This window comes from Anas acuta, chromosome Z (assembly GCF_963932015.1).
Source record: "Anas acuta chromosome Z, bAnaAcu1.1, whole genome shotgun sequence".
NCBI lineage: Eukaryota > Metazoa > Chordata > Aves > Anseriformes > Anatidae > Anas > Anas acuta.
This window is the reverse complement of record NC_089017.1, coordinates 71,653,100-71,667,592: the sequence shown is the minus strand read 5'-3', so window position 1 is coordinate 71,667,592 and position 14,493 is coordinate 71,653,100. Positions and strand designations below refer to the sequence as shown.

Genomic DNA, 14,493 nt, shown 5'->3' with positions numbered 1-14,493 from the left:
TTCAAGATCATTGTTGGGGGACAGACAGTAGAAAGTATTTTCTTTCTAAAAACTCTTCAGATAAACAGCTGAATAAGAATGAATAAAGAATTAAATGAAAAACAGTTTCTAATGTTTTCCAAACTTTCAAAAAAAATGAAAAAATATAAATCAGAAGAGTTATGTATAAGCATGTTTTTCTTAAGTCTCATTCATAATAGGACAGTTTATATCTGATTTGACACATTGAAGATAACACAATTTCACCTGTGGATTCCTGCATTTTTCCCAAGATGCATGTGAGAAGTAACAGAGTTTAGTTTTCTGTAGAACTACAGGTCTGGTAAACTCATGAAACACAGTGAAAGATTAAAGAAATATTCTGTGGACTTTGAATCAGGCCCTGTATTTTGATTATAATAGAGATAAAAAGAAGAGAGATCTTTGAAAGAAGACCAAAACCATTTCAGACTGTTCAGACTGCCTTTTAAGTGTGAGTATCATTAGATCGTGGGACACTATCACAAACTATGTTGCAATCACTACCAAGAATCCATAACCACAAGGCTAAGAGGTAATAAATAAGTAAATAAATAATAGTTTGCAGTAGTCATATCTAGTTCTGCACTTGATAACCAGAGAATTTTGGTTTTGGTTTCAACAAAATTATATCATTGTGGATTTAGTTCACAGTATGACTAAAATAACAATAAAATATTGTCCACATTTTATCATATTTCTGTACATGTGACATTTAGTGACTGTAAAAAAGGCAATGTGGTAACTTGCAATGAAAATAAGAAAACTTTGTCTCAGAGGGAAAAGCAATAAATCATTTAGGACAAAAACTGTGCTTTACATATTAAACTATCTTGTTTCTTCCCCACAGATATGTACTCTGTGTTTATTTTCAAATGCTTCCTCTTCTTTGCTGCAGTTGGTCAGTATGATACCATGACCGCTATCTCCTGTAGAAGAATCCCATCGCCTGCAGTACGATAAACTTGCTCCCCACAAGCAATGGCCTTGAATGTCACCTAAAAAAGATCGTGTGCTCAAGGACCAGGGGACAGGCAAAATTGTAATCCCTAGCAGTCAGCACTTGTTGGAAGAATGGACCATCAGCTCAGGCTGGCTGTTAAATGACAACTCAAGTCAGATGTCTCGAGCAGATGTCCCTTTATACGAGCTATTGATTAGACCTTTAAAAAACATTACTCTGAGAAAGGCAATGCAAAGCGGGAAGGGATTTTAAAAATTTTCTATGGAAAGCACACCAATAGCAATAAGGACTTAAGGCACATGAATCTGTATCTTACTCATTTTTGTATATTCATAAAATCTAGTCTAGCCTCCCATATGAAATGAGTCACAGAATTTCACTTAGTCCAACCTTATTTTGTGAATCAAAACTGCTTTGAAAAGCTGATTCAAACAGGCAATCTATAGAATGCTTTAATAAACATTCACATTGTGTTTGACTAAGACTTTCTGAAGAACTGAAACTCATGGCTTTTATATTGTACCTCAAAATACATATACATTCATGGGACACACCTGACAGGTTAGCAAAAATGATCTACCAAAAGTGAGCACACACTCAGCAGACTTCAACTCAGCCAACAGGTGTCTCCACCTCTTCTGGAAAAATATTTCAGAGCCCTCAAAGTAAGAGTTCAAAAAGAGTTATTTAAACTGTATGAAAGGTCAGTGAAGGCTCAAGTCTGGGCTTGGGAGAGGACGTAGCATGAGGAAAGACTTACACAGCTTTATGTCACACATTGACTCCCCTGAACCTCAGCTGTGCTGAGGACCAGCTTGGCAGTCTAGACTGACTCAAGCAGGTTTATGACTACAGCTCTCTGAAACTCTTCCAGTGAAAAAAACTCAACCAATGCCACATGAATGTGTCAGTCTCAATGAATATTTACTTTTACTAGCATAGTGAAGAAGGAGCAATCTGACAAGATGGCCCTCATTAAAAAAAAAAAAAATTAAAAAAAATCTAAAACTAGGTAACTAGGTGTGTATAGGTGCATAGAATTCTTTTTTTGTTTGTTTGTTTGTTTCCCTAAAAATGTTGCATTTAAATTGCTACAGAATGCTTCAGTTTTACAGATATAAAGCATTCTGATAACATCTTTTGGACCATTTTGTTTAATGGAGTAGGGATTATATTGTTCTTCTTTTCATCTCATTTCAAAGGAAATAAGATTTTGAAACACAGACATTTCCTGCTGAAGGAAAATTCCAAGTGTCAGTCTTAAGTAAATGCAATTCCTCTAACTTGTGCCATCTTGTAATATCATTAACCTACCTAAGCACGGTCAAAGTACAATACTGCTTCAGGCATACCCCATTTCTCCCAGCAGAGAAAGGTGGGAATACTGCCAAGGAACTGGTCTAAGGTGTTAAAGAAACATAGCTACTATTACACACATCTAAGTAAAAGACAACAAAGAAAGGTCCTGAAATAATTATTTTTTTGATTATTTTCATCCTTCTACCTCCCATTAACATGGACAGTATGCATGATGAGATCTAGCAAAATCCAGTTCTTGATTACTGTTTAGTCTAAATAAATAAAGGGTTTTATTTAGCTCACTTAAAAAAAAGTGTTCCCCTGCTGGAGATGTATTTCTAAATCTTTTGTTATCTTTGGCTCCTTTTAGAAACATTTAAGGATGTAATGCACATTTCCATAGGTTTATTTTTTTTACTTTCTAAATTTAATCAACATTTATGTTTTCTTCTTCCTGTGACAGTCAAAAGAGAGAGTAATATTTTTAAAATTTCATCAGCAGGAAAAGAAAGAAAGGAAGAAAGGAAGAAAGGAAGAAAGGAAGAAAGGAAGAAAGGAAGAAAGGAAGAAAGGAAGAAAGGAAGAAAGGAAGAAAGAAAGAAAGAAAGAAAGAAAGAAAGAAAGAAAGAAAGAAAGAAAGAAAGAAAGAAAGAAAGAAAGAAAGAAAGAAAGAAAAACAATAAAAATATATATATATAAATTGTATAAATTAGCCTTGCATAGAAATCTCAGTCACCCAAGCAAATCTCTAGAAGAAAATATTTGAAAAGAAGAATTTGTACACAGCTGGATGGGTAGGAGTTGAAAGAAATTCAAGGTGGGTGGTCAGCCTTGCCTGCTCAGATTCACTCCATGAATCTGCTGTACCGTATTTCAGTGTCTCTCTTTCCATGCAAGATACAGTCCCACTGAAAACCTCAGTATCAGTCGCTGGCATATTCTTAAACTGCAGCCTTTTACAGCTATACCATTCCCACAAGTTCCCACTTGACCAAATTGCTGGCGATGACCAGAAACACCTGTGTAGAGTGTACGTCACTTATGAAGACATCTGTTTTGCACAGGACTCTGGCCTGCATGGTTGTGCTACAGCATCCCTGCCAAATTTTAAAGTAATAGACATGATGATACAAAAACCATGTCAGCAATAAATGGACTGTTTTATTGTAAAAGAGTATCACAAAACCTTCTGGCAATCTTTGGTGTTTCCTGCAGCCTAGTTGCTTCCTGCATTCTCCCCCCTGACGCAGTGGTAAACTTGTTAAGAAAAAACAGATTGAGCAAAATGTCAAGTTGTTAAAAATGGCAGTCCTGCAGTGTCACGTCTAAACCCCTGCAAGTGCAGAGTACAGTTCCCTGTATAATGACAGAATATTTGTCAAAAAATATTCTAAGGAGGACTATTTTCTTCCTGTTTCCTCTCTGCTCCAACATGTCATTAACAAACCAATGCTCCCATCAGTGGTGTCTCTTCCTGTATGATCCATGAGCATCCTTCCAATGACAACATTTTACTTTCTGCCTACAGAGAGTACACTTCTAAAATTTTGCAGGGCTAAACAACCCAAAACAAACCACTGACAAGTACAAAAATCCTTTTCTCCAGCTGAAATCCTAAACACATTAAAAGCCAGACTGTGCAGCCACACAGTATCTGGATTAGCCAGTCTGTCTGGATACATATATACTATATAGTATATATGTATAGTATACATATATGTGTGTGTATATATATATATATACTGTATATATATGTATATATACTATATATATATGTATATATACATATAGTATACTATATGTATAGTATATATACTATATATATACATATATACTATATATATACATATATGCAGAAAAGTGCAAACCCAGAGGCCAGCTCACCAGGTCAGGTGGCTAGTAGAAGAACTGGCTGGAAAGGAAAGCAAGACTACTTCAGTCTTGATCTCATGGGAGCTTTTCCATGTCTGAGGAGGAAACAGTGAGAGATCAACAGGCCTTGCCCTCCCTATCCCACTCTCACTGCTGTCTCGCGGTTACACTCACTCCAGGGCAACCCCTAATGCTTTTGCCATTATGCAATGGAATGAGAAAGAAATAATTCTGTCCCTACTAACGTGGGAAGATTGTGCCCCTTCCCAGAAGAAATACAAATGACTTACCAATGCAAAAATCTGGGGCCAACATCAAAATGCTATAGCTACAGTGTTGAAGCAGATGTCCACCATTTGGCAACTCCCATAGCTGCTCTTGAAAAGCTCTATAATAAATATTAATTCTCCTGTCCCTTTCCCTGGTAAATGTCAACAATATTTGACTAGAATTGAGACTAGACTCCTTCCTGTGGTAATTCTTGAAAAATTTAAGTCAATATCACATTAATGTAGGAGTAATACAGGTTGTTTTATGGAGTAGGCAAGGACTAACTTTTACTTTCTTTTCTTAACCTATGTCATTTGCTTCAAAGGGGGAATTTTATGTGGCAGAAACAAAACCAGAAAATATTTTGATGTTCAAGCTGCAAGACAGACAGTTGTTTTTATATATACAACTACATATTTATGTGAATATGTTATTACCCCAGAATATTGGAGTAATTTATGGAAATGTGCTGCCACTTATCATGATGCTTTTCTGAAATTTTATCCCCTACAATCTTCCAAGCATCTTTCAAGCACCTCGTAAGTGCACTTTAACCTCTGCACAAGCCCTCTGGTTATGCAGCCAGCACTCAAAACCACAACTGATCAGACACACTGATTGTCTGCAGCCCCCGCTTCCCCATTTGGGACAAATTTAGAGCTATGAATTACGCGATAACACACACTCACTCTGTCATGGCAAATCTAGTTTATTCATTGAAATATGAGCAAATCTTTGCTAGAATAGCCCACTGGGGGACAAATCACCCTTGTCCTAGACCTATCTGCTTGTGTTACTACCATTATCTTCATAATAGCTTAAATGCAAATGTATGCTTTAGAATAGTTGAGTGATTACACACACAGATATTGACATACATGGCATATGGATTTTTCAGCATTTTATGCATTGCAAATATTACTCAAAAGACACAGAATGAATTCTATAATTGCAATTTTAATGGACTGTTGTTAGTATCATCTCTTGACTTGGAAGGAAAAAAAAATTGCACCCATTTGAAATTTATCTTTAGGGGTTAATAAGTATGGTTGCTCTGGGTATTAAAAAAATCTAAAGCAGTCTGGGGATAAACTGGACCAACATAAGGGTGTAAAAGCCTCACTGTTGCAGACAGAATGACACAAATGTGACTAAAATATATTTTTAGGCAAAGGAGTACAGTGTCATGCATGTCAAAGTCTTTCAAAAGTCAAATACTAAACTTGACACATAATTTCTTCCTGGATCAATTTTGGGGTGCCTTTGATCCTCGCTTTTCTCAACTTTGCAGGGACATGTGCACAGCAGATGAAAAAGACAAAAGAGTATAGCTGAAAAGGAGGCCTGATAGAGCAGGAAGACTCCAGAATGAGCTAATAACAACAGGAGACTTATCTGAGAGCAACCTGCAGCATACATGCCAATATTTTACCATTTCATTGCTTGGAGGTGGGAATAGAACATATGACACATACAGAGAATGAGTTTCTATTTAACCATGTAATCACACACACACACACACACACACACACACACACAAGAATACAATGAGAAATGTTTTCACTTTAAAAGCAAAGCATTTTTCTATCTACTTTTTTTTTTTTTTTCTTGGAAGATTTGTTTTGGAAAAATACTAATTTGCTTTAAGAAACATTAGGAAAAAAAAAAAAGTAATCACAACATCTTTCTTAGAAAATACTGGCAATCAAAAGTTTTCAGCCAAGTAGATTGAAAAAGAAAAATAAAAATTCAGATGTCCAGCTCTGATAAGCTTGGTGCAGCTCTAAAAAAGGCCAAGGGGGCAGACTATTGACTATAACCCTAATAACTAACAAACTCTGTGCTATTCTAATGCATTTTTATGGCTACTGACTCAGAACTAGCTCAGCATGGCCACTGAGGGTTTCCACCAGGTTCACTCTCCATTACAACTCCCTGACTGCTGTCTCTTTTCACCAGAGATATATCCCCTGGACTTTACCCTAACCTCTCAGCTGGATCATGTCTATGCAGAGTTTACAGAGGACTTGAGAATTTGGCTTATAACATTTAATATTTAACTAATGTCACTGGCAATCCACTACAAGCCTGAGTAGCAAATGCATGATCAACACAAGAATCACTTCATCCACCATTTCTATGAGAAAAAACAAACAAACAAACAAACAAACAAAAAACTTTAGACAAATCCCACAATAAAATCTGACTAAAAAGGATACTACTCTGTGCATATAGGTATTCTGTGTACGCACAGGTATATTCTATACTATTATATTCTATTTATTGTGGTACAAAAGTGTATTAAGTATGTGGAAATTGTTCTCCAAATGTCAAAAAACTCCCACTGAAACTATGGAACTCTCACCGGACTACATGAAAAACTCGACTGTGGTTAGAAAATTTACTGAGAAAAAAAAAAAAAAAAAAAAGTACAGACTCAATACACAATACACTCTTTGCTATTGACACAGAGTCAACGGTAAAGCAGGCACGGACTTCTGGAAGACAAAATTACTCCTGGACGGGACCAAACTTCCAACTGCCTTTCTTCATTTATGAAGACAAACTTCTATGTGAGTTTAGATAATGAGTTCTTCTTTAAGCAAGCATAGTAACAGTGGACTGGTCAGGCAAATACTAAGACAATTCACTGAGCAATCTTTTTTTTTTTTTTTTTTTCAATAAATGTGAATTATTCCACAGAACAATATAGACAACTTCAGCTCCATGTCCCCAAAGGCTACAGAAAATATGTACAGACACTCTGAACATATTCTGACTTGTGCCAGAAAATAATTCCCAAGTCTTTTGAAAGAAACCAGCGGGTATTATATATATTATTGATCAAATTTATCATCTAAACACTGTCAAAAAGAGGGAAATGGAAAAAGGCTAGCTGGATCAGCAAAAATGAATTTAATCACTGGATCTAAAATGTGTAAAAAACTGCAAAATGACCACTGAAAAATACATAATAAAAAAGAAAGAATAGCTGACCAAATATTTTTAAAGTGTTATTATCAGACTAAATATTAAGTGATCCATCTTAAAGGGATGGCTTCCTACTAAGAGCTTTAGTCTTTGAATTGCTTATAAAAATATCTTTATATACACTTCCAGGATCATATCCTGTATTCAACCATAGTTTCATTGTATCCAATTAATCATTTCATGAAAAGTAAAACAGTATAGCTAATATTGTCTGAAAATGGAAAAAAGTTGATATCCCACCATAAATAGTAAGATTTCTTACAATCTGGATAAATTCAGAAGACTTTGGTACAGACAACCACCTTCCTTAAAAAATTAATTCATATTCTAAATGTAGTTTCCATGTAAATGATAGTTCATCTTTTTTGCCAAAGGATTTCTTAAGACTTTTTCCATGTAAACAAAACTTCTAAAAGGATTCTTCTTCCTTTACAACAGATGTATGAAAAACTACATTGTACCTATGAATAAAATTCCTTCATTTGTCTCATGAATAAACAAAGAGCTATAAGAAAGCTAGAAATGTGTAATCCCTATGTCTAGAACTGAGACGTTTCCTTGGAAACAATGCAAAAACAGCAGGGAATGTGTAGGCATCCTCTGAACAGTATTTAATGTGAGGGCACTGTTCCTTGTATCTATGGAAGTCTATAAAGGAATGTGAAAAAAGAAATTATTGTTCTATAATAAGTCTTCAGGAAGAGCCAGCAATAGTGTCCTAAAAACTACGTATTAATCCACTGTCTCAGTTTCTTGTGAAACTTTCTGAGTATCAAGTTTTAGCTTTGTTGAGTATGGGGTTAGTATTTTCATTTTCCCTTTAAACATTAATAAATAAATAAATAAATAAATAAATGTCCAAAAAAGCTCAACATTGTTACAGTTATTCATTTACTAGCATTTTCTTTCATGCTGGACATCCTTGCTGTTGCACTTTAAGCATGATTTACATGTGACAGTGTTCTACTTTTTGTGAAAAGCCCTTCACAGCAACAATGCAATGTGAATATTCTGATACAGAAAAATTCTAGCTGGCTTAATAAAGCAACAGGTCTATCAGTTAGGGATAAATGTGTTCATTAAGTCCCTATGACACAAATCTGCTTTGAAGAAAAAATAACCTAATTATAGAATGAAACAGAAGCTGTAAATGTTACGAAGACATTCAGATACCAACCAACCCCAAAACAATTCTGCTCTAAATCACCTCATTGGAATTACTGGGAAAGATGATATCAGAATCTGGCCATATTAGCTGCTATTTAACACTTAACTACTCAAAACAGAATGAAAAAAATGGCTCTTTATGCCACATTTTACAAATAATATGGAGAATTCATTCATCAAGGGTATGAAAATTACTTGAGCATTACACGAGACAATGACAAACCTGTTTCATTTGGAAATGTGTTCCCAAACCACTAGGTGTTTTTCTTTCTAAGCTGAACACATAAGCCCAGTGCTTGAAACAAAACACTACGAGGAAGGACTCTACTAACTATTCAAACACTGAAGTAAAATAAAACCTTGTCCATTGTCTACAGCAGCAGCAGAGAATGTGGTCTTTCTCCAGGGCTGGTGAGGGCCATCAGCTGCCATAGTATTAATGCCAGCTGGAAAGTTACAGTCAGTAAGTAGACAAGCCCAGCTTTTGCTAAATAAATAGGAGGTTTTTCATTTAATACGATGGAAATTTGGAGAGACACCTTATTATTGCTCCAACATCCTATCAGAAATGAGGTTAGCTCCGTCTAGCTCAGTCTAGTAGCACAATGCCAATAGAACTGCAGCCACAGAATATAACCTCAAAAAGTACACAAGTGGGGTTGTACTTGCAAATTAAATGGCATTTTGGTCACCATAATGTTCAGGTTCATTTGGATCTCCCTTTTCTCTTAAATGAATGACTGATACCAGGAATTAAACTGTTGCAAAGAAAAGCAAACAACTTGTGCAGGCAAGGATGTGCTATACAGACATACATGTATTCATTTAGGCATTTGCATTATGTGCTATCCAGACATATCCATTCGGGCATGTTGGCAGACACTGCATAAATCACGGAATGGTTTGGCTTGGAAGGGACATTAAAGACCATCTTGTTCTAACCCCCCTGCCATGGGTGGGGACGCTACCCACTAGATCTGGTTGGTCAAGGCCCCATCCAGCCTGGCCTAATTGATGAGAATAAAGCAGGAGAATGAATTGAATGCAAGATAAAGATCTCCTCTTTACAATAAACTTTGATTTTAAAAAGGTCCTAAGCATAAATAGTAAGTTTCAGTAGCATATAATTATCATTTGAGGTAGGACACGTGATTTCAGCACACAAATGAATTTCCTCTCCCTCAGCAGACCTCTCTAACATAATAATTAATACATTGACAGTTACTGAAAAGTAGACCAAGACTTACACGTAGCACATGTGCCTATGCTACAAAGAGCAGTGCCCAGACAGGCATTTGCCAGTGGGCATAAACAAAAGAACCTAGAAGGGAACAATGTGGGTAGAGGTGCAGAGAGCTACAAGCATTCATGAGGGCCACATGGAGAAGGTGCTGGAGGCATGTGCCACCCCTGCCCTCCACACCACCACCTAGCAGCATCCCAGCACCCAGAGCCAGCAGACTCCCAGAGCATTTCCACTCTTCCGGGCACACATTCCCCCACAGAAATGAGCAAAATGAAGGCTGAATGGGGACATGGTTATTCTCTATAACTGAACAGAGAAATAAAAGTATCAAGGGATAAGTGTCAAGAAGACAAAAGACCTATTCAGTCTGAAGATAATGCTGGCAAGAATAAACACGGGTATGAACCAGCCAAGAAACAATTCAGGCAAGATATTAGAATCAGGCTTCAGGAGAGCCATGACGGTCTGGGAGAGACTCCCAGAAGGAGCTGAGAAGACAACAGGATTAAATGAATTTTAAGACGAGGCCTAAGACAGACCTGAAAAGACCCTATTCTGCCTCTTTTGTTCAGCTTTATGACTATGACTCATTAACATCCTGCATTCTGCAGTACTCATTTTCATTCAGATTTCACAAACCCTCTTGCATTTCTAAGACAGAAGTATGCACGTCAGAGAACTACATGTTGAAACAGAAAGGTTTGTAACTTCTTTCCATAAAATTCCACATCTACAAAACACAAGTTCCTGCAATTTTATTCCACTCAAAGCTGGAGGGGACAAGAAACCAGACAGCGCTGGTGTGAGTCCCAGGGTCCAATAAGCACTTTGAAATATATTCACTAAGCAAAGACTTTTAAATGTCTCCAAAAAATGCAGGTGTGCAAATTACTCCTGATACAGACAGGAGTTACGTTTCCAGTATCCCCTCAACCACTGTTAAACAACACCCCCACAAGCATTTTTCAGCTCATAAAAGCTTTATGAGCTGAAAAGTTCCTTCAAGATTTTTATTTTTTTTTCCAGCTGTTGATCCATTACCTTCCAGCAACAGCATCAGAGCTCACCACTACAATAGGTAGGAGAACTGTTAGGAGAAAAAAAGAACATGAAATGGCAAGTTTTCCGTCTTTGCATTGAAAGGAGGGATGTCTCCTATCCTACCCTATGCAACAAAAAAGTTCTAGTGTGGTCAGACGCCACAGTGAGGTCTATTTTTCTTTACCCCTTTGACAACATGGTCACCATCCAGAGGGAGAAGCCTGCAGTTTCACACAAGTGAATGAAGTCCCACGTTCACTCTATCATGGAACATCTGTGTGGTCCTCTTTGTAACAACAGCAACAACAACAACAAAAACAAAAGGATGTTTACCAGTGCACAAATCTATTTTCCTCCTTAATTGGAACACCTGCCACAGATCTGCCATGGGCCATAAGAAATACCATGCTTTATACCTCATTAGTCTGTGCACCTGCCTCACACTTGCTCACATGGACATTTTCTCACTGAAAACTACCATATTCTTATACAAACAAGCAATTTAATCCATCCAGTGATGTGTTCCTTTCTATCAGCATCTGTGTGCATTTAATTTAAGCTAATGAGGATGACCTTCTACCAGGCCCCCAAATCACTTCTGTTTCCACGGGTATATTTTATTATTCCAAAGTAACAGAAATTCCTTTATGAAATGTTTAATTGATTGCACACATGCATTTTAAAAGCTAAAAGTATACTTATTTAGGTCTTGGATGTCATGAGAAAAGAAGTCCTATAGAAGAAACTGTCCCTGGATGTCTGGTCTAATAAATTTAAGGTGCTACCGTATTTTTAAATAAGAAATATTTAAGCTATATATGGTACTACTTCACGTTAATCTGTGAGAGTATAAGGCAGCCTGAGATCCTTGCCAGTAGCTTTAATTGACTTTAACCCAGTCAACATACAAGGTCTTTCAAGTGCAGCTTGAGTCCACAATAATAATAAAGAATAATATCCCCCACATTCCATACATCCATAACACATTCCATGCATCTCCAGCACATTCCAGCCAAGGACTTCAAAGCCCCTCAGCAAAGGTGGTGCCAGCTTAACAAGGATTTGAGACTGAGAAGAAAGATGTGGGGAATTCTCCCTGTTTCTTCTCCTTCTCTGGCAACGTGGACATGGGGACGCATAGGATGCCTGCCTGTTGCTAAGGGTCTGCCACCATCCTGCTCACGGGGACCTGTGGACCACCCATGCCCCTCCACGCCCCATCAGGGAGCCTTGTGGGACACTTCAGCACATTGAAGATCCATGAAGCACTCAAATACCATCATACAGTGAAGCCCTGCTTCAGTGTTAAGTTGTTGTTTCTGGTGAAAGATAAATAGCAAGGAGGTGAAGAAAGATTTTTTAAAAATTTATCTCATAAATATTTCCAGCAATCAGGAAGGAAAATATTATATTCATTTATATACAGTTCCCCTTATACAGCAAACATCTTGAAATTATTCCAGCTTACAACAGCTGTTATCTGAAAGGATTGGTAAGCAAATTGTCATTTCTTGGGATGTACTTCTGGATCTTGACTTTAAAATCATGAAGGCCTTTGCTGATATCCTTCACTGATTATTTTATTTAAGAATGTTAAGCTATATTGTCTGGAATGTATGACAAATCAAAGGTGGAAAAACTCTTGTTTTATCAGGGAGATGTAATGATGAAAACAATTTGTTGCTATCATTTATATGAGAAAACAGTCAGAGGTACAATTTATGTAGTTCATGTATGACTCTGTATCAATTTTCAAACAAAGAATGATAGGATAGAAAGTTAAACTACATTCTAGTGAAGAGTATGTGTTAGTAATATTTGTCAAATTCATTTCTCTTCAACATCTCCTATATACGTTTTCTTTAGCACAAATAGAAGTTTATGGACTGCGGAACAATGAAGTAAAACTGGGCTGGACAGGCTTTTTCAGATGCAGGGTGTCATTTCTGGAGAAAGAAAAGAAAACCCTAATCCAAATTCTCAGACAGAATAAATCTTTGGCAGCTCTGGCCTAGCTTGTAGTAAATAGGTATAGGGTGGCTTTTCTCTGTGGATAGCTAACTGGTGGGATTTCCACTGTTAGAGGTTGGAAACAGAAAAATAAAGAAAGCTCATTTTTGACTGTGCACTTGGTACATGGTAAATCCTTTTATGCTTAAAGAGAACACAGATACTGCCATATACAGTATTTCATAATATTTCAGGATTTTTTTTATTTTTTTTCTTTTATCCTATAGACCAAATCAATCCTACAGGCAGAGTTTTAGGGCTGTATAGCTTTAGTTTTTTAATGTAACCAACCCTACACATATGCACATATATATGTGGAAAAAAAATGGGTGCACGGTTCAAGAAAATTTGTAAAGATGCAGAAGATAAACTCTGAAGAAAGTCTCTCCTAAGGACTAGATCACCCAAGTGAGACCAAATATAGCTGCTGAGAGTGACTGTACATTGATCAGCTGTCCTTTAGATAGTCCAGAAATCAGAAATTGAGCTAACTCCTAATTTACTGAATCACAGTATCCACACCATTCCAAGGAAAGTATAAAACAAGACTGCCCTTGATGTATACACAGAGAAATCCTGAACTGTACATCTTATTCACCCTCTGAAGAAAACAATGAGATTCCACACACTCCCAAACCATCCTACTTCTTATCATCCACCCGGAACAGCTGCCCAATGCGATCTACTCTACTGTGTGTAGTACACCAAAGTATAATTCAACAGTGTATGCAGGAAAGGTTGTTCACTGCTGCATAGCCCAACTATTAATTATTAAGCTGAATTAACCAAAATTCCTCAGGTACAAAAGCATTTAATATGCAACTTAACTCTTGTCTTCAGAATTCACCTTTCTGTTCTGACTTACCGCTCTTGTCTCATTTGAGACTTCCAAGATACTGGCAACACCTACATCTTCAGCCAAAATAATGATAACGTGTCAGAGAAACAAAAGTAGTGTTCAAATGTTGAAAAAAAGAGAACTGTTATTTTCTGATACAGCAGGTTAAGTCACCACTGATATGACTTGTGCAGTTTTAAATCTTGCAAACATAAAGTAGGGTAACAAGCACAAAGTAAATGAAGATACAAAATCCACCGCATGGAAGATCCAATAGTGATACGGCACATCTCAAGGGATCTACTTCTTCCTTTTGATTTCTGAACATGATTCTACCAAGTGTAAACCTGATAAAACCAATCAAAAAACTTCCTTAAATCATGATTTCTGTTGGAAAAATTCTTCAAAGACATGGATGTTACAGCAAAACAGTTTCTTATATAACCATTCATGAGCATCACAGACATCTAAGCCATATAAAATAAAAAAATAAAAAATAAAAAAAATACTGTTTTTTTTCTTCCAAAACAAAATAATTTTTAAAAAATGCAGTATTGAACCTGCTAGATATTTAAGCTTAATCCTTTTTGTCTTTTCTTCTACATCTTATTTTAAAAAATAAGGTTTTACCAAGGCATCTTAAATAACAGTCAATTTACAGTCTTCTTCAATGTAAAATCATATAGAGTCCAGCTATTGTGTTAAGGAGACAACAGTCATTATAAAACTCAACAGCTCATCACTACTTCAGGAGTTTCTGTTCTGAATACCCATGGA

General features: G+C 36.6%; 1 protein-coding gene across 4 annotated transcripts in view; it reads right to left on the bottom strand.

Annotated features, from left to right (window-relative positions):
- VCAN (versican) overlaps positions 1-14,493 on the bottom strand; it is a 114,925-nt gene that overhangs the window by 42,184 nt on the left and 58,248 nt on the right. The gene's annotated exons all lie outside the window — the stretch shown is intronic.